The following is an 18,644-nucleotide window of genomic DNA, read 5'->3' as shown; positions in this document are numbered from 1 at the left end:
AGAAAGGTTTCAATGACTGCGTGGTGTTCAAGAATGAATAAATGAACAGAATGAGAAGTAACAAGATAACATCGTCCATCATTGCATATTTTTTTGTTTGTAATGCATGTAATTCAATAAAAAATCGCCAGTTGCATATCTATCCCACTAGAGTAAGAAGTAATGCCTTCAGTTTCAACCATTTCAGCCATTGTCTGTCTCAATGAATTAAAAACAAAGAAATATTATCACGTGTCTATCTGTCCATGTCCGTATTTCCGTATAACGGACAGAGCCAAGTTTCTGAATATTTAGGTGAGTTGATAGAGTAAATAATGCGTAGGCCTATGCATGTGCATTGCTACACGTCTTCAATAAGTTTTTCTACTCACCAAATTTCAGAAATAGGTACATCCCGTCATAACGATCACGTCGGGGTCACCACTTGTAAAAGGTTGAAAACACGTCGGACGTTTTCCCTTTACATGCGTGAAGAACAATGGATCAGTAGCCATGTGGAGTTAAATGGCAATGTTATTAGGAGAAAAACCACGATTTATCTGACTCCATAAGATAAGAATATTGTACCTCTAATAAATTACCAAATAACTGGTTTGTTAGCTATGGCAGAGTATGGAATGGCACACTAGACTTTAGAGATATGCTAACTGCGCGAGGAAAATTTACCATTTATTAGGCCTTGAGCCTTTGAATGTAAGAGTGAAGTAATATCAGTAATTATCCTTAAACAAAGGAACAAGAAGGAGAAAGTAAACTTAACCTCAAAACAAACAGTAGCCTAAACTTGAACTTAAACCTTAACAAGTTACAATGCTACATACACCAGATAAAACAATGTATCAAATAATGAAAATAACAAACCATAAAGAAACCAAAAGACAAAGAGAAAAGAAAGAGGGAATGCCCAGAGCCAAGAGAAAGAATGGGGGAGAGAGAGAGAGGCCGAGAGGTCAGTGTGACCTCTTGCCAAGAGCAGAGCAAAGAAGAAGAGAGAGTGAATGAATTGAAGAGCTTCCCTTTTCATTCATCCAGCCACCCCCGACTCAGCAGGACTTCTTTACCTTAAAGTGGGTGTGGCGTCTAAAACTCTATAGTGTAGTTCTTAGTCTATAACTGTGTACACATACATTAGATTGCAATGAGACCGTGATCAGGCTGTTGCCCACATTACAAGTATTAATTTAAGACCAAACATGGATGTATTACATAAACAACATACATTTTATAAGTATTTCAGAAGTTGTCAATTTGACTTTCACTGTATTGATGGAGGAAGTGGTGATGGCTGCTTGGTGGGGTGCCGGCCACAGCCAGCTAAAACAATAGCGAGCTATCAAGTCTCGCATAGATGTAAATTAGCAACAAAAGGCATTCAGGTCAAATCTGTCTCAAAGGAATGTGAAAATCTGGCTTTACAGTGTGCATGACTGAAACTTGAATCTCTCCACTATGACGTTACTTTTTGGGTCGTAGTGGTCCTGTAGCTTGTAGCTTGTCTACTAAATCATCAAAAGAAACGTCCGCGGGCTCAGCGGGTGCAATTAAGTCCCGCAGCACTCCATAAACAACTGGCCCGCTCACCGTTAAGAGTATGGCCCTCTTCTTATCATCGTCTGTAATGCTATTAGCAACGAAATAAAATTTCAGTCTTTCTGCGTACCTGCTCCATTGCTCGTTGTCGGAATCAAAAGCATCAACTTTCCCAAACATTGCCATGTCAAGTGACCAGCTCCAGCCTCGTGAACTCCGTGTGTATGCTAGCTGCTTCAGGAGGGTTTAAGGCATACATGGGCAACATACGGCCCGCGGGCCACATCCGGCTTTCCCTGACCGGCCCGCGTAAGGTCCGTGAAAAAACAGCAGTCAAGCCCCTAGCATAGAGATAATGCACGCAAATCACCATCGTTGCTTTTATTTTGAAAGTGACTGCTATTTTTACGCCCATACGTCTGTGCATGTGTGGATGCATACGACGTAAACACCCTCACCGATGTGAATGCAGTTGCCTTAACATCGGCGCAAAAACCCTCTGAGTTCTGTGTCTCCAGTGTCTGCGTCGCCGACCACCGCAACATTAGTCAGAATGCTGCGGCTGATTGGTGGCGATAGGAAGTGTTGATTTCAAAACGGTACTGACAGATAGGCAGTTTACAATCGGATAACAACGTCATTGTAACCAAAATATGTTTGAGTTTATCTGCAAAGCTTTTGTCAGCGAATTAGTAGCCTACTGTAGTATATAGCCTACTACCCCACAGGTTGCTTGAAGCAGCCGGCTGAACACACATCTAGCAGCCGGTTTGACCAATCACAGTCTTTTGTATAAAGTTAAAGCAAACACATAGCCTTAATTCTCAAAATTCGTTCGTGAATGTTGATTAACTAGCCTACTATTTTCTGCTCCACATTTTCATAGTCTAATTCTGTAGAGTTAATTTAAAAGATGGTCTTTGAAAAATTGCTTGAAATAATGGTGGCACAGGGATAAGTTTGTAGGCTACTGACTCCATCACATTTTCATGGCCTAGCATTAGAAGCTTTTTTTTTACATTTGTATACTGAAAAACAACATGTCAATGTCAAACAATTACTTTATTTTAAATACTGGACATATAGGCTATGATTGCCGTTTTTACTTGGTCTCCCTCACATTTTCATCTCTACTCTTACTAGTAGGTCTAGTAACCAAAACCATACGATTTACTTAATGTTGTACAAGAACAGAATTGAATTGAACAGAACTGAGATCAGACTTGAGTTTGGCGTTTTGGGTCCGGACCTCCGCAACAGTCCCAGTGTCTCATGGGGCCCCTTGGGTAAATTAGTTGCCCACCCCTGTTCTAGAAAATCCAGCATAGTGGTTCTGATAGTGTCGAATATTTTGGGACTGCTGCGACAGCCAAATATGATGCGAACTGCGAAATAGTATTTCTTGTGCCAATTGACTCTGGGATGAATAGACCTCTGAAGTTAGCCTACAAAATAGCTGCCATCTTTGAGATTCGGTATCTGGCGATTTTTCCAATGGGAAAATAACATTGGGATTTTGAACTATCGCACCTGTTAAACTCTCGCTGGGACGATAAAGTCTTAAATGCAGACGTTTTCCTGAACACACTTTTGTCCTCTGCCTTCTTGTGCATACTGTGATCTCCCGTGCGTGAAGTTGGCACACTTTAATTTTTGCTACCCCAGAGCTAACTGGCTAACTAACTTAAAGGGATAGTTCGGGTTTTAAGACACGAAGTTATATGGGTTCCCTGTCAGCAACGTTGTGCATCAGCACTGACTTACCCCCCGACAGCGTCCTGTGAGCCGAGATCCAGACGGTTTTTGATCGTTTTTGACGCTGAAGAAAGTAGTCCGGCAAGTTGCTGGGGTCACGAAAGTAAAGTATTTTTCTTCTCAAAACCATATGCGTTCAAAAGAGTGATATATTTGCACCACAAAAACGTTGTCCAGCTGTCAGTAGCGCGCAGTGATAGGAATCGAGAAAAATAGTGCCAAGTAGTGCCAAGTGATAACGAGGTTTGAATTTTTCCTGGACAACGTTTTTGTGGTGCAAATATATCACTCTTTTGAGAAGAAAAACACTTTACTTTCGTGACCCCAGCAACTTGCCGGACTACTTTCTTCAGCATCAAAAACGATCAAAAACCGGCTGGATCTCGGCTCACAGGACGCTGTCGGGGGGTAAGTCAGTGCTGATGCACAACGTTGCTGACAGGGAACCCATATAACTTCGTGTCTTAAAACCCGAACTATCCCTTTAATGGCAAGTTGCATGGCAAGTTAGCTCTGGGGTAGCAAAAATCAAAAGTCTGTCGCCTTCGCGCACCGGAGATCACAGTATCTTCTCGAAGGCAGAGGACAAAAGTGCAAGGAAAAGTGCAAGGAAAACACCTGAATTTCCAATTTTGTCATCCCCGCGAGAGTTTAACAGGTGTGATTATTCAAAATCCCCATGTTAATTTCCCATAGGAAAAATCGTCAGATACCGTATCTCCGTATATGGGCAAAGATGGTAGCTTTTTTGTAGGCGTACTTCAGAGGTCTATGGGCAAGACTTTGCTTTTTTGCTCATTAGGTGCTGTGTCCACCAAACACGTTTTTTGCGCCGACGGCGACAATTTTCAATGTACAGATGGTACGGGTTGAGAATGCTCCTTTCTTTCCCGCACATCGGGAATCCCGAAGCATCGGGACTTTGCAACCGCAAGGGGGCAACATAAGACCGCCATAATAAAATGAAGGTTCGGCTCATACCGGAAAACACGGAAAAACCCGAAGACACCGCGCTGGTGACAAGCGGAGAAAAGAGACATCACGCTCGGCATGTCAGATTGCAGTTTCAGAGTTTTCGAATGTTTTACAGCCTACCTCACAGCTGGCTCTCTCTCTCGACGTAGCCTATAACTCAGTCAGTCCAGCAGAGATGCCAGAGCAACGTTTTGGTCAATGGAGAGGGAGAGAAATGCTTCGCATATCCGTCTCATTTAATCCGTCTCATTTAATCATTAAAATGAAGGTGATGACTGGCAAAATTATAATCAAACGACGTTTCAATAAACCATTGTTGACATTAATGAAAATGGTTTTAGAAGCCTTGAATTCAACCTGAAAGACTCGATAGGCAACCTTAGATTAATTCATTAATTCATTACGGTTACAAGACCGCATTTCCGTGAATAGGCTATTATTGTCAAGGCGAAGACGAAAGAGATGGACAAGATGGACATTTAGGCTACATTTATGCTAGGAATACTTAGAAATGTGTAGGCCTATAGGCTATTTTAAAACGGAGGCATGTTCATTTTAAAGGTTGGGTACGGAATTCGCAAAACGGCCGGCAGATTTTGAATACATACAACCTCAAGTCCCGCCCTCCATGCACCAACGAAAATTATGCGCGAGAGCGAGCCAGGCTAAATGAAATGCCAGCCTGGCGTCTACAGCACTATGAGCTCTAGTCTCCATATAATCGCCCACATCAACTTCCCCAATTACATTCTTTATTCACCTCCAAAGGGTTGTAGGTAATAGTTCCACAAATCAGACAAGGTAGATGATTTTATAGCCATTATGGTAAAAGCACCTTAGTCTACCAGCCCTTTCGTTCGGAAATTCTAAAACAACGATGCATTTTAATACACCAAAATAACATTTGATATAGGCTACCTTACATCTTTCAGTAGCCATAGGTGTGTATATTTGAACAGAATCTGGTTTGGTTCTTACCAGGGCGTTTATCTTCTGAAATATCCGAGTTTAGTGCTGGCCCGCTGGTTCGCCTATTCCACTGTAGCTCCAAGCGGTTAAGTTTCGATTTCATGTTTACAACACTCTTCGAGTCACGGTAAAATGTAATTTTTGCTACATAGCTTATTTATTGCGTGGGTGATTGAGTTTCCGTAGGTATCCGCTGCCTTACTATGTATAGAAATGAAGTGACACATACAATTTGAGGGGAACAACATTGTGGGACGTGTAGCAGGCCTAGTTAGTTTCGTTTCACTTTCAGCACTGACTCGCGGTCAACAGCTTTCGTGCTATGTGCACGATCGGGTCGCGGGGGGGAGGGGGAGGAGGAAGAGGAAGACCGTTAGATTGACAAATGAGCTGTGAAATGATGGTATGGGGTTTGGAATTCTATTGGCTGGAGTTTTTCGAGCCCTGCCCGTTCTGCAGATGATTGACATGTTTAATTTCCATTTCAGTACTTCCAACTCAGTGGCTGTAAGTGGGTTAGGAATAGGATTTCAAGTGATTTTGCAAAAATGACCAAAAAAGCTCATTCCATACCCTACCTTTAACCGGCGACGCTGGGTAGCTTACCCAGCACTTGTTATCACAGATCTTGTCCACTCCCGACCACTTTTGACGTCTTGTCCATAAGTCCAAACAATAAGTATAAAAACCGACAATCCAAAACGATAACGAGATCTCCCAGAAACGAAAAACAAGTTTGTTGAGTAGCCTAGTCCTTCCAACAATCTCAGCTTTTGCGTTTGTTAGATAAAAGGCATCCTGTCCTGCTGTATTCCAATGAGAAAAAAATCATCCACAAGGTAGGCTAAGGGTCACGGCAATGCAGCATGCAGGAATACGCACAAAACGAATGAATGCCCAGCAAACAATTAACGTTCTGCTAACTTTCACTAACGTTAGCTTTTGGTTCCCCTATGGTTCGTTTTTCAGCAACCTACTAATAACGTTTAGAGAACGTTATCTCCAGGTTGTCAAAACAAATAACGTTCCCCTAACGTTTTTACAACTAAAGAAAAAAACGTTATATTCTGGTTGAATCCCAGCAAGCAAATAACGTTAGCCGCTGGTTCTCCTGTGGTTAGTTTATCAGTAACCTTCTAATACCCTGGAGAGAACGTTAGCTCCAGGTTATCAAAGTTTTCCGAACGTTATTACAACTAAAGAAAAAAAACGTTATATTCTGGTTGCATTTCTCTTTTCACACAACGTTGCTACTTAGTTGTTTTTAGGTATCTTATTTGTATAACCATATCGGTATTCTCTGGTTATGTGCGTGGTTGATTGATGAAAATCGCCCCAGAGTTTCTATGAGTTTCCAATTGAACACGGCCAGCAGCCACACTGCAAAGTCGGAATAATTTGTTGCAAAATCGACATATAGCCCTATTCTATTCTTCCCCCCTCTGTTGGATTGATATTCGGCCGACCAGAGCCAGCCCGTACGTCAGCTAAAGGGGCCAGCGCGAGAAGAAGCTAACTCGGGTCCGTGAGTTCTGGGGTGTTGGTGTTTTAGCAGACTCAACCTCGCTAACTTTAAGACATTTGGATAACACAGAGATAAAGTTACTCACGTAGGCTGGCTGTATGGTATCGATCACATTCTTCACATCGTTCTCCATGCACTTGTTCCATTAAGTCCAACAGGCTTTTAAAAAACACTGTACAGGGTAAACCGGGTGGAAGAGCTAGCTAGCCATAGTCCAGGCAGGCACACAACGATTTCATGCTAACTATTCTGACGAATAGTTTTGGATTAATCCATAATCGATTAGAGTGGCACCTCAAATGCATTCATGTTTTGAAAGCTTTATTTGTTATGAAAATATGATGATGAGGACTCCAATGAATTCTTTCTCAAACGTTGAGACTGCATCTTAAACAGCACAATGTTCCCGGGGGAGAATTGTTTTATATTAACACGTAGTCCAAGTTACATCCTATGTTACTGTGCTGTTCACTCAGCCTATCCCACAATTCCCAGTCCCAATTTAAAACAAAATAAACCAAAATCCATCATAATTCTGAACCGAGGACTTTTAATGGCATACGATGCAATAAAAACAGCCTGTTTTGAATGTTGAAACAGTGTGTTAGGCTAGCGCCTGCTCTGCTTATGTTTTGATCTGACTAATCGTTTATTATAGGAAAAGACACCGTAGACAAGAAAGAATAAGACCTAACCGCATTTAAATACTTAGCTGACACGAAGTAATGATAGTAAGTCGTATTCGTCGCAGTTCAGCAAGTAGCTATTGGTAAGTGAATTTACATGCGTGTGGTAGCCTATAATGTCATTGCCTTAATCATCAGAGACATTTGCTCTCCCAGATTGCAGATAGGCTGTCGCCGCAGATGACAAGTGTACAGCGGAGCCATGCCTCGATGTCACGATAATTCTACATATTTTTTTCCCCTTTACACTTTGTTGCTGGGAGGTTAGGGGAACGTTAATGCAACCAAATATAGTAAAGTTCCCTAAAGGGTAGGAGAACGTTCTGCTAACCAAAATAAACAACCAGAAAAAAACGTTGTATTTTCGTCAAGAAAACTTTCCTGGGGAACCTTGTGGCAACTTTCGCAACTTTCAGGCAACGTTTTCCTAACCAGGAAAAAAACGTTCTAAAAACGTTCTCCTAACCAGAAATTGTTAGCTGGGTGGGTTATATCGGCCAAAACGAATGAATGGGTTGGGAGAGTCGTCTGGCTGTGTCAGCAGACTGCAGTCGGTCTCGAGGGGTTAAACAGCGCACGTACTTGAATTTTAATCTGAAGAAGACCACACGGTCGAAACGTCTTTCCTTTGTGATAAAAAAAATAAAATCAAATCAAAAAAGAAGGATTTCAAGTGTGCGAACCTTTTATGATTTAGCCTACTCTTGTTCTGCACCTTGACCGGGGATGTGCACAAACTTTTTTACTACACTTGAATTTTAAACCAACTCTTCTCTAGCCTATATCCTATAGCCATACTTTAATAATCAGATGTTATGCTCATTTTTGTAGGCTACACCTCACCGGCAAGCACGCACGCAAATGCTGCTTTTGCACATCTACAATATTGGCCAGGCTATATAGAATAGGCTTTTAGGACTGTATTTTGCCTTCGTGCAACTTTAGTTGTGCTCAATCTAAATTATTGTCAGTAAGGATAGGTCATATTACCAAATGGCGAACCTCGAAAATTATTTAGGATATAGAGCCGTGTCCATTACGCATGCAGTTATTTTTTAGTCTATTTTAGTTTTATTTGAGTGTTTTTGTCTACCATGGCAAACATAGTTGAAACCTTCGCTCTAAACTTATGTATTTCCAATCGGCTTTCACAATCAGCTACAGCTGCGCGGCGCGGTTCCGTATCATTGGTCCGACATCCCATAAGTCCGACATCTCATTAGTCCGAAAATGAACCATTGACCAGAGATCCCATTAGTCCGACATCCCATTGGTCCGAAAAAAAGAAGCCCATTGGTCCGACATCTCATTAGTCCGACCATACAATACATTAACAAATCCAGACTTTGGTCTATTTCCTAAAAACTCCGTCTACCACTGTTTACAGTTAGAGTGATGTGACGCTATTTGTAGTATGATTTCAATAGCAGGGACATAGGCTAGTGGATGGGTGCGTGACTGTCATGCAGGTGTGTTTTATATTTTTGCAAACGAACATCGAAGCAAACGTGTTTCAGTCGTATAAACTTTCATACGACAAAACCACAAATTAGCCTATTCCAACATAGCTAAACGTAGGCCCTATAGGACAATGAACTCTTACCTTTATGTTCTAGGCTACAAGTTATCCACAGTTAGTCCACAGTTATTTCCATCGTGCGTTCTTCTCGATATGAGCTAGAAATAGAGCCTTGCCATATTCTTCTATCACACAGGTCTGACTAAATTCAAAGTTTCACTCCAGAAACTCGTTTTAATTTGTGCATAGTCCTGGCTTCCCAAAATGTCGCACAACACACTGCCACATTGGTTTAGGTGCCATTTCTTAAATATTACATTGTTTAATTGCATATAATAACTCTGTTCTCATGTAATATCATTATATGTAGCCTACTTATTTCTATGTATTTTTTTATATGCACGCGCACCCGCACACCTTACCCGAATGCGCTATGATGGGGGCGGTCTGAAGAGGGTAGCAAGTGCGTGTGAGATTTTGAATCTGTGGCGCCAGTAGGCCTAGCCTACTCAGTGCTGCGGCAACGAGTGTTTGTAAATGTTTTCCTTCGAGTTTGAAACTAACAACAATACCGAGGAAACGTACTTTCACATTAGGTAAACGCTGTGCGCAGTTTGGACCGTTGCGTTACCAAACAGAGGACGCACGAAGAGAAAAAGCCTTCGGGGACTGCTGGTGCATTCACCAGATTTGGTGAGATCGATTGCTTTTCTGTGTTTTCATATTGCTTGGTCTAGCAGAGAGACAGCAATCGCATTTTCCCTTTTTTCTGACCATTATATTTTTTGATTGCTGCGGGACGTTTTGTCGGCAGCGGCCCTTTTAGTTTTCCTGGATTGGATTATTGACTCTTGTGCGCGGTCCTGGCAAAATACAGGACATCTTTCGTTTAGTTTGGACTTGTAGGTTTATTTTCGGGACTGAATGAAAGGGGGAATTGCAACGCTTGGGATTGTTTGGGACATTTAATTGTGTGTGAATATAAAGCGCCGCTGTGCACGACATGGGTTATTGTTTGGTGTGTGTCTTCCTTTACTGTTAAACCGAAGAAAGCGACATTGTTTCATTGTTATAATCAAGAGACGCACTCAGATGTGTAGTCTACGTTGTAGCCTACTCATTCTCAGAATGATCTGTTTATTGCCATTCATATTTAGTCATTCAAAAAAACCCTTCTGCGTTTAATTAACACAGCCGAAGGTAAACGGTTGATTGTTACAACAGGCTAGCACATTTCCACCTGTTGTTAGACACACAATGCTGCAAAAAAAGATGTCTCCTCTTTTCCGCGAATTTTGCATCTTTCAGTTTCAAGTCATCCATGCATCTCTAGGCTACTGTGTATGGTCGGACTAATGGGACGTCGGACCAATGGTTCTCTTTTTTTCGGAGTAATGAGATGTCGGACTAATGGTATCTCTATTGAATGGTTCATTTTCGGACGAATGGGATGTCGGACTAATGGGATGTCGGACCAATGGTCCGGCCCCGCGCGGCGCGGCGCAGATGATCTCCATGAAAACGTGCAATGTCTTTACAAAACTGCTTTCACTTCCCCGAGTCGCGAACGCAACATGCACAACAACCGATATTTAGCAAACACATGTATTTCCAGCTCTCAAAACCGATGAGGTCCAGATCTCAGTGGCCTCATAGCTGCCTACAACCATGCATAGTAAGCCTAATGATAGTCTAATCCAGGGGTCGGCAATTAAGTTTGGCCTCGGGCCAGATATTTTCCAAGCCATTACATAGCGGGCCACAAGTTCACAACCAAAACAATGGCTAATTTAATTAATTAATATCGGAGGAGGTAAAAATGATAGGCGCTCTTGAAATGACAGAGCAGAGACATTCAAGCAGGCTGATGTAGGTTAAATTTGTCGACTGGTCATTGGGGGCGCTATTATATGCCTGCGTCTTTAAAAAAATAAAAATAAAAACCACCAGAAAAACATTTCCACGCGTTGCTGTTAGCTGTCAAAAAAATGGCACTATGAAAAAATCTGAAGAGAAAAGTTAACAGCGAAAACAGGATCTTTAATGATGAATGGACAGAGAACTATTCATCCTCCCTAATTGTATTAGCAAAGCCCACATGCCTGATCTGTAACAACTAACGAGGGTGTCTCTGCATGCAAAGAGTAGGCCTACAAGACGGCACCACGAAACTAAGCATGCTAATTTAAAGGTTGCGTTCCTAAATAACACGCACGCCATGTTTGAAACTCGTGTTTTACTTTTCACAGTCTATGTGCGTAAATTGCCTGTTTGATGTCAGGCCTGTTTAAAAGAAGTCGTGTTTTAATTATCACCATAAGCCTATGTCCGTTGTTTGAATGACAACATGTGTTTAAGGGACTAGCTTTGAATTTGAGAACCAGCGCTGTCCACTGACTTCATTTGATTTTGCATGTTGTGCGTTAACGCTGCACCTCGCTGCGTGCTTCTTCACTCGTATTCAGATGAAACAAATATAAGCATTTAGATTGATTGAAATTCTTCTGTTCTGGAAAGTTACGTTTCAAAATAAAGAGCATGTTTGAGACTGGCAGTCCGATTTTTAAAACGTCTTTTTTTTTTTCATTCTCTGGTTCAAAAGATCTCACGGGCCAGATGTTTTTGCTTGCGGGCCGCATCTGGCCCGCGGGCCGCCTATTGCCGACCACTAATCGTTATGACATTAATAGCCTATTAATGACCTCATGTCGGAATGGCACGTTGTTTGAAAAAAAAAAAGTTAAATAGGCCTAGGCCTACCACCGAGTGGGGATATGTCGGAATGAACAGCGGATACCAGCTGGGTTGTAAAACATTAGAAAACTCTGCAACTGCAATCTGACATGCCGAGCGTCTGTTCAATACGGAAGAAGACTTTAACGTATTACTTAGCCGAAACGTGAAGAAAAAATACGAGGACTGACCATCTCGTTTCTACGCGTTTCCCCCAATAACAAATTTGCCAAACACAATTCGGGAGAAGCAGCGGACAGGAGCGCCACCACAAGCAAGCACTTCTAGCCCAAATTAACATGGCAACGTTGCCTATGACTAAAGTGTCTAAGTAGGCTAGTCCTACTAATATTACATTTGATTGGTAGCATGTTTGTAGCGCGCCAGTTTACCCATCCCCTACATCAAAACAGCTTAGAATCAATCAAAGAATCAGCTGTGTTAGGCTGTAAGCGATTTTCTATAACCATTTCAACTGTCAATTTCAACAATGGTTTATTGAAACGTCATTTGATTATTTTCGCCAGTCATCACCTTCATTTTAATGATTAAATGAGATTAAGGAGTCGACTATTGACGGATATGCGGTCTTCATCATTAAATGCAGCTGAAATGCGGGATGAAACTTTCTGCCACCTGGTGGTTGTTTGGGTACATTGCCTTAGCCTCGAAAAAAATCGGCTTGACAGCCTGCGGGATCACTTCGGGAGTCCCGCGGGAGAAGGTGCATTCTCAACCCGTACCCACTGTAAAGTCTATGTAGCTCAGCGCTCACAGCGCTGAGCGCCCTCGGCGGAAAAAAACTGTCGGCGCCGACCGTTTTTTGTCGCAGCGCTCAGAGCGCTCAATCTGTTCAACTTTTAGAACAGCGCCGGGCTCGTCAATGGCACTTCTCGTTATAAACCATCTCTGGTTTTGGTAACTTAGCAACAATAAACACTTATCGAAGCGCCGAGAGAAGGAGGCTGAGGGCGCTCTGGCTGTAAAAAAAGCGTTTGGTGGACACAGCACCTTATGATTGCATCATCAACAAAATAGAACTCCTTTAGGGGGATTAGGTGCTGTGTCCACCAAACGCGTTTTTTGCGCCGACGGCGACAATTTTCATTGTAAAGTCTATGTAGCTCAGCGCTCACAGCGCTGAGCGCCCTCGGCGGAAAAAAACGGTCGGCGCCGACCTTTTTTGTCGCAGCGCTCAGAGCGCTCAAAGTTGAAATCTGTTCAACTTTTAGAACAGCGCCGGGCTCGTCAATGGCACTTCTCGTTATAAACCGTCTCTGGTTTTGGTAACTTAGCAACAATAAACACTTATCGAAGCGCCGAGAGGAGGAGGTTTTGGGCGCTCTGGCTGTAAAAAACGCATTTGGTGGACACAGCACCTTAAGCTGTTCATGCTAGGTGTGCTGCTATTTTGTGGAGCTGGGAGACTGGGAATGGACGGACCAATCATGAAACCTGATTCGATCTCCTTGCTTAGGAATGTTGTGATTGCCTCCTATGGTGGATTGAAAGTTTTTGCAGACGAAAGACTGTGTAGGCATTGCTAGGATGCCTGGGTGGAAACCATAAGTCAAACCCCAAGGTAGATAGTCGAAAAATGTCAAAATGGTTTACAGTTCTGATTGAAAAACAGGATCAATGATTGGGATAAAGAGATATTTTTTAAATTGTTTATTAATATTTTTAAGTGTGGAACAGACCGACTTGGCGTGGGAACCTGCACAGTAGCTGCACATGTGGGGGTAACGGCAGGAGGATTGAGTGCACAGTGCGACCTCTCTGGCCGCAGCATCAGTCGATTTGCGCACAGTGCTATTTCGAGAAAATCCACGATAAACAAATATTTTCGCATAATTCGGCACTATACATTCGACATTTTCATATTGTGAACAAATTTCACAGAAAAACATACGTTTTGACTGTTAAACCCTGACTTTATTTAGGTGAAGATTCAACACATTAGCAGTCATTCCCTTTGTCCACGCTGCTTAAGGTTTTACAGTAGAGCTAAAATGAGGACATGAAGCATATATGCGGTATGTAAGACAACCTGTTGTTCACACGTAGCCTCCCCCGGAGATTGTTTTACATAACAGTGTTAATGAGCAATTTCACAGTGGTGAAAATGTTTTCCTCTCTCTTACGCGAGTCTGTGTAGCACTAGAATTTTCATTCCAAGCTGAATGCCGCATCACTTATTGGTTACCTTTATTAGGAGAATAGCACCCGGCCATCATACTTATCAGCAGCAAAGGCTATTTATTATTTATTCATTATTATACCACCATATTCATGACAAACTCCTGCTTACTGTTGTCCATTAAATACATTCAATTTAGTCCATTCTATATTGAAAGTGAACACCAAGTATGAGTTTGTGCAGACTACTTAGAAATATTTAGGCTATTGGCTAAAAGCCATCCTTTCACTGACAGACCTTGCAAAGATTTGGAAAAGATATTTTAAAGACTACAGTCTCAGACCCTATCACATCTTAAGTTTAGAGTTTAAGTCAAACTAGTCACAGACAATGATTTTGCTAAGACTTGCGATAATATCAAACATGTTGGCAAAACTAGAAAAAAACTAGAATTAAACTGACTCCGACTGACCGCAAAAGATTGGCATCTTACACTAAACGATCTAGTTGACGGGAGCTTGCCATGATTCCAGTCCAATTCCCATGATTTCTGTCTGACTTTAGTCGCCGACTGTGAAAACAGACCAAAATTGTACAATGTAAGGCCGGTGTGCCATGTTAGATGGTGACCAGATCAGATTGTGATATTTGCATAAAATCAGTGAATATTCAACAAGATCCTCCCTACTTGTTAAAGGAACACTCAATTTTTCATATTAAACTACGTTATTCTCTTATGTAAGACGAGTTGATACATACCTCTCACGTTTTCAATGCGTGCACTCAAAATCTCTGGCGCACGGCACTTTGATATCACTGTGAAATCCCACCTACTGTAATCTCAGCAGTTTATAGTGTAGTCCTATACACTGGGGACTGACCATTGGTCCGACATCCCATTAGTCCGACATCCCATTTATCCGAAAATGAACCATTCAATAGAGATCCCATTAGTCCGACATCTCAGTAGTCCGAAAAAAAGAGAACCATTGGGCCGACGTCCCATTAGTCCGACCATATGCATAGTGATGCATGGATGACTTGAAACTGAAAGATGCATCGTGTGTCTAACAACAGGTGGAAATGTGCTAGCCTGTTGTAACAAATTAACCTTTTACCTTTGGCTGTGTTAATTAAACGCACAAGGGTTTTTTTAATGACTAAATATGAATGACAACTAGAAATGCAATTCCAAGGAATTACCAGTGCATGAAAATGCAAAAAAATGTAGATATGGCTACTAAGGTGTAGCTAGGGTAAACATGGTGGTTGCATAGTTTAAAGAGAGTTGATAGTGTTAAGGTACACATTTTAAAGCTTAAACATTCCTGTTCTAACTTAACTAATAATTTCTAACAGGTATTCTAAAATGTTAACTATGCTAACAATGCTAACCAGGTTGATAAGTTAACTTAGCTGATGATTTCTAGCAGTAATGCTAAAAAATGCTAACTATGCTAACATTGCTAACTATGTTAACTATGCTAACCACGTTGATTAGCTAACTTAGCTAATCATTTTAGCAGTTGTGCTAAAAATGCTAACTATGTTAACAATGCTAACTATGCTAACAATGCTAACCAGGTTGATGAGCTAACTTAGCTAATCATTTTTAGCAGTTATGCTAAAATTGCTAACTATGTTAACAATGCTAACTGTGCTAACCATGCTAACAATGCTAACTTGCTAGTGAGGACTTTTATTTTGAAACAGTAGTTGCTAGGGTATCCATGGTGCCCACTATCAAGAATAAAGAAGTTACTGTAGTATAATCATGTTGGTTGCTATGGAAACTGTCAAAAACGCTTAATTTTAATGGTTGCTATGTTGGTTGCTAGGTACATGGAGGATTCATTTAGTTGACTGGAGGCATAGTTGATGATAAATGACAGTTGGAATGGTTGAACAGTTAAATAGTTGAGTAGTTTCAGTGGTTAAATGATTTAATAGTGTATTATTGCAGTGAGGACTTTTATTTTGAAACGGTTGTGGACAGAGGAAACAGTTAACAGGATATGTAGTCTTCACAGAGAGATTGTATGCTTAAAGCCTGAGAGAGAGAGGGCTGCTGCAGGTGGGGCTGGCCACCTGGCATAAGATTCTAATTGCTCAACGACCCGATTGTGATGTCATAGAGGCCAATGTTAAGTCTATGGGGAAATTTTTAATAGTTTTTAATTTATAGTTCAAAAAGTATAAAAGTTACAAAGTTGAAAAGTCATAGCAACCCGATCCATTAGAATACCTACGTTACAAAGTTTGAATGAAGTTTCTAAGTTAAACGGTTGAAGAGAAATTGCGGTTAGAAAAAGCTGTCAGCGGAATAATAATAAAGAAAACTAGAAATGCAATTCCAAGGAATTACCAGTGCATGAAAATGCAAAAAAATTTAGATATGGCTACTAAGGTGTAGCTAGGGTAAACATGGTGGTTGCATAGTTTAGAGAGTTGATAGTGTTAAGGTAGACATTTTAAAGCTTAAACATTCCTGTTCTAACTTAACTAATAATTTCTAACAGGTATTCTAAAATGTTAACTATGTTAACAATGCTAACCAGGTTGATAAGTTAACTTAGCATTTTTAGCATTACTGCTAGAAATCATCAGCTAACTATGTTAACATTGCTAACTATGTTAACAATGCTAACCACGTTGATTAGCTAACTTAGCTAATCATTTTAGCAGTTGTGCTAAAAATGCTAACAATGCTAACAATGCTAACCAGGTTGATTAGCTAACTTAGCTAATCATTTTTAGCAGTTATGCTAAAAATGCTAACTATGTTAACAATGCTAACTATGCTAACCATGCTAACAATGCTAACTTGCTAGTGAGGACTTTTATTTTGAAACAGTAGTTGCTAGGGTATCCATGGTGCCCACTATCAGGAATAAAGAAGTTACTGTAGTATTATCATGTTGGTTGCTATGGAAACTGTCAAAAACGCTTAATTTAAATGGTTGCAATGTTGGTTGCTAGGTACATGGAGGTTTCATTTAGTTGACTGGAGGCATAGTTGATGATAACTGACTGTTGGAATGGTTGAACAGTTAAATAGTTGAGTAGTTTCAGTGGTTTAATGATTTAATAGTGTATTATTGCAGTGAGGACTTTTATTTTGAAACAGTTGTGGACAGAGGAAACAGTTAACAGGATATGTAGTCTTCACAGAGAGATTGTATGCTTAAAGCCTGAGAGAGAGAGGGCTGCTGCAGGTGGGGCTGGCCACCTGGCATAAGATTCTAATTGCTCAACGACCTGATTGTGATGTCATAGAGGCCAATGTTAAGTCTATGGGGAAATTTTTAATAGTTTTTAATTTATAGTTCAAAAAGTGTAAAAGTTACAAAGTTGAAAAATCATAGCAACCCGATCCATTAGAATACCTACGTTACAAAGTTTGAATGAAGTTTCTAAGTTAAACGGTTGAAGAGAAATTGCGGTTAGAAAAAGCTGTCAGCGGAATAATAATAAAGATAATAACTAGAAATGCAATTCCAAGGAATTACCAGTGCATGAAAATGCAAAAAAATGTAGATATGGCTACTAAGGTGTAGCTAGGGTAAACATGGTGGTTTCATAGTTTAAAGAGAGTTGATAGTGTTAAGGTAGACATTTTAAAGCTTAAACATTCCTGTTCTAACTTAACTAATAATTTCTAACAGGTATTCTAAAATGTTAACTATGCTAACAATGCTAACCAGGGTGATAAGTTAACTTAGCTGATGATTTCTAGCAGTAATGCTAAAAAATGCTAACTATGCTAACATTGCTAACTATGTTAACTATGCTAACCACGTTGATTAGCTAACTTAGCTAATCATTTTAGCAGTTGTGCTAAAAATGCTAACTATGTTAACAATGCTAACTATGCTAACAATGCTAACCAGGTTGATGAGCTAACTTAGCTAATCATTTTTAGCAGTTATGCTAAAAATGCTAACTATGTTAACAATGCTAACTGTGCTAACCATGCTAACAATGCTAACTTGCTAGTGAGGACTTTTATTTTGAAACAGTAGTTGCTAGGGTATCCATGGTGCCCACTATCAAGAATAAAGAAGTTACTGTAGTATAATCATGTTGGTTGCTATGGAAACTGTCAAAAACGCTTAATTTTAATGGTTGCTATGTTGGTTGCTAGGTACATGGAGGATTCATTTAGTTGACTGGAGGCATAGTTGATGATAAATGACAGTTGGAATGGTTGAACAGTTAAATAGTTGAGTAGTTTCAGTGGTTAAATGATTTAATAGTGTATTATTGCAGTGAGGACTTTTATTTTGAAACAGTTGTGGACAGAGGAAACAGTTAACAGGATATGTAGTCTTCACAGAGAGATTGTATGCTTAAAGCCTGAGAGAGAGAGGGCTGCTGCAGGTGGGGCTGGCCACCTGGCATAAGATTCTAATTGCTCAACGACCCGATTGTGATGTCATAGAGGCCAATGTTAAGTCTATGGGGAAATTTTTAATAGTTTTTAATTTATAGTTCAAAAAGTATAAAAGTTACAAAGTTGAAAAGTCATAGCAACCCGATCCATTAGAATACCTACGTTACAAAGTTTGAATGAAGTTTCTAAGTTAAACGGTTGAAGAGAAATTGCGGTTAGAAAAAGCTGTCAGCGGAATAATAATAAAGAAAACTAGAAATGCAATTCCAAGGAATTACCAGTGCATGAAAATGCAAAAATAGATAGATAATGTAGATATGGTTACTAAGGTGTAGCTAGGGTAAACATGGTGGTTGCATAGTTTACAGAGAGTTGATAGTGTGAAGGTAGACAGTTTAAAGATGAAACGTTCCAGTTCT

Source organism: Sardina pilchardus, chromosome 9, assembly GCF_963854185.1.
Source record: "Sardina pilchardus chromosome 9, fSarPil1.1, whole genome shotgun sequence".
In the NCBI taxonomy this organism is placed as follows: Eukaryota; Metazoa; Chordata; class Actinopteri; order Clupeiformes; family Clupeidae; genus Sardina; species Sardina pilchardus.
The sequence above is the reverse complement of the archived record's forward strand: the minus strand, read 5'-3'. Positions refer to the sequence as shown.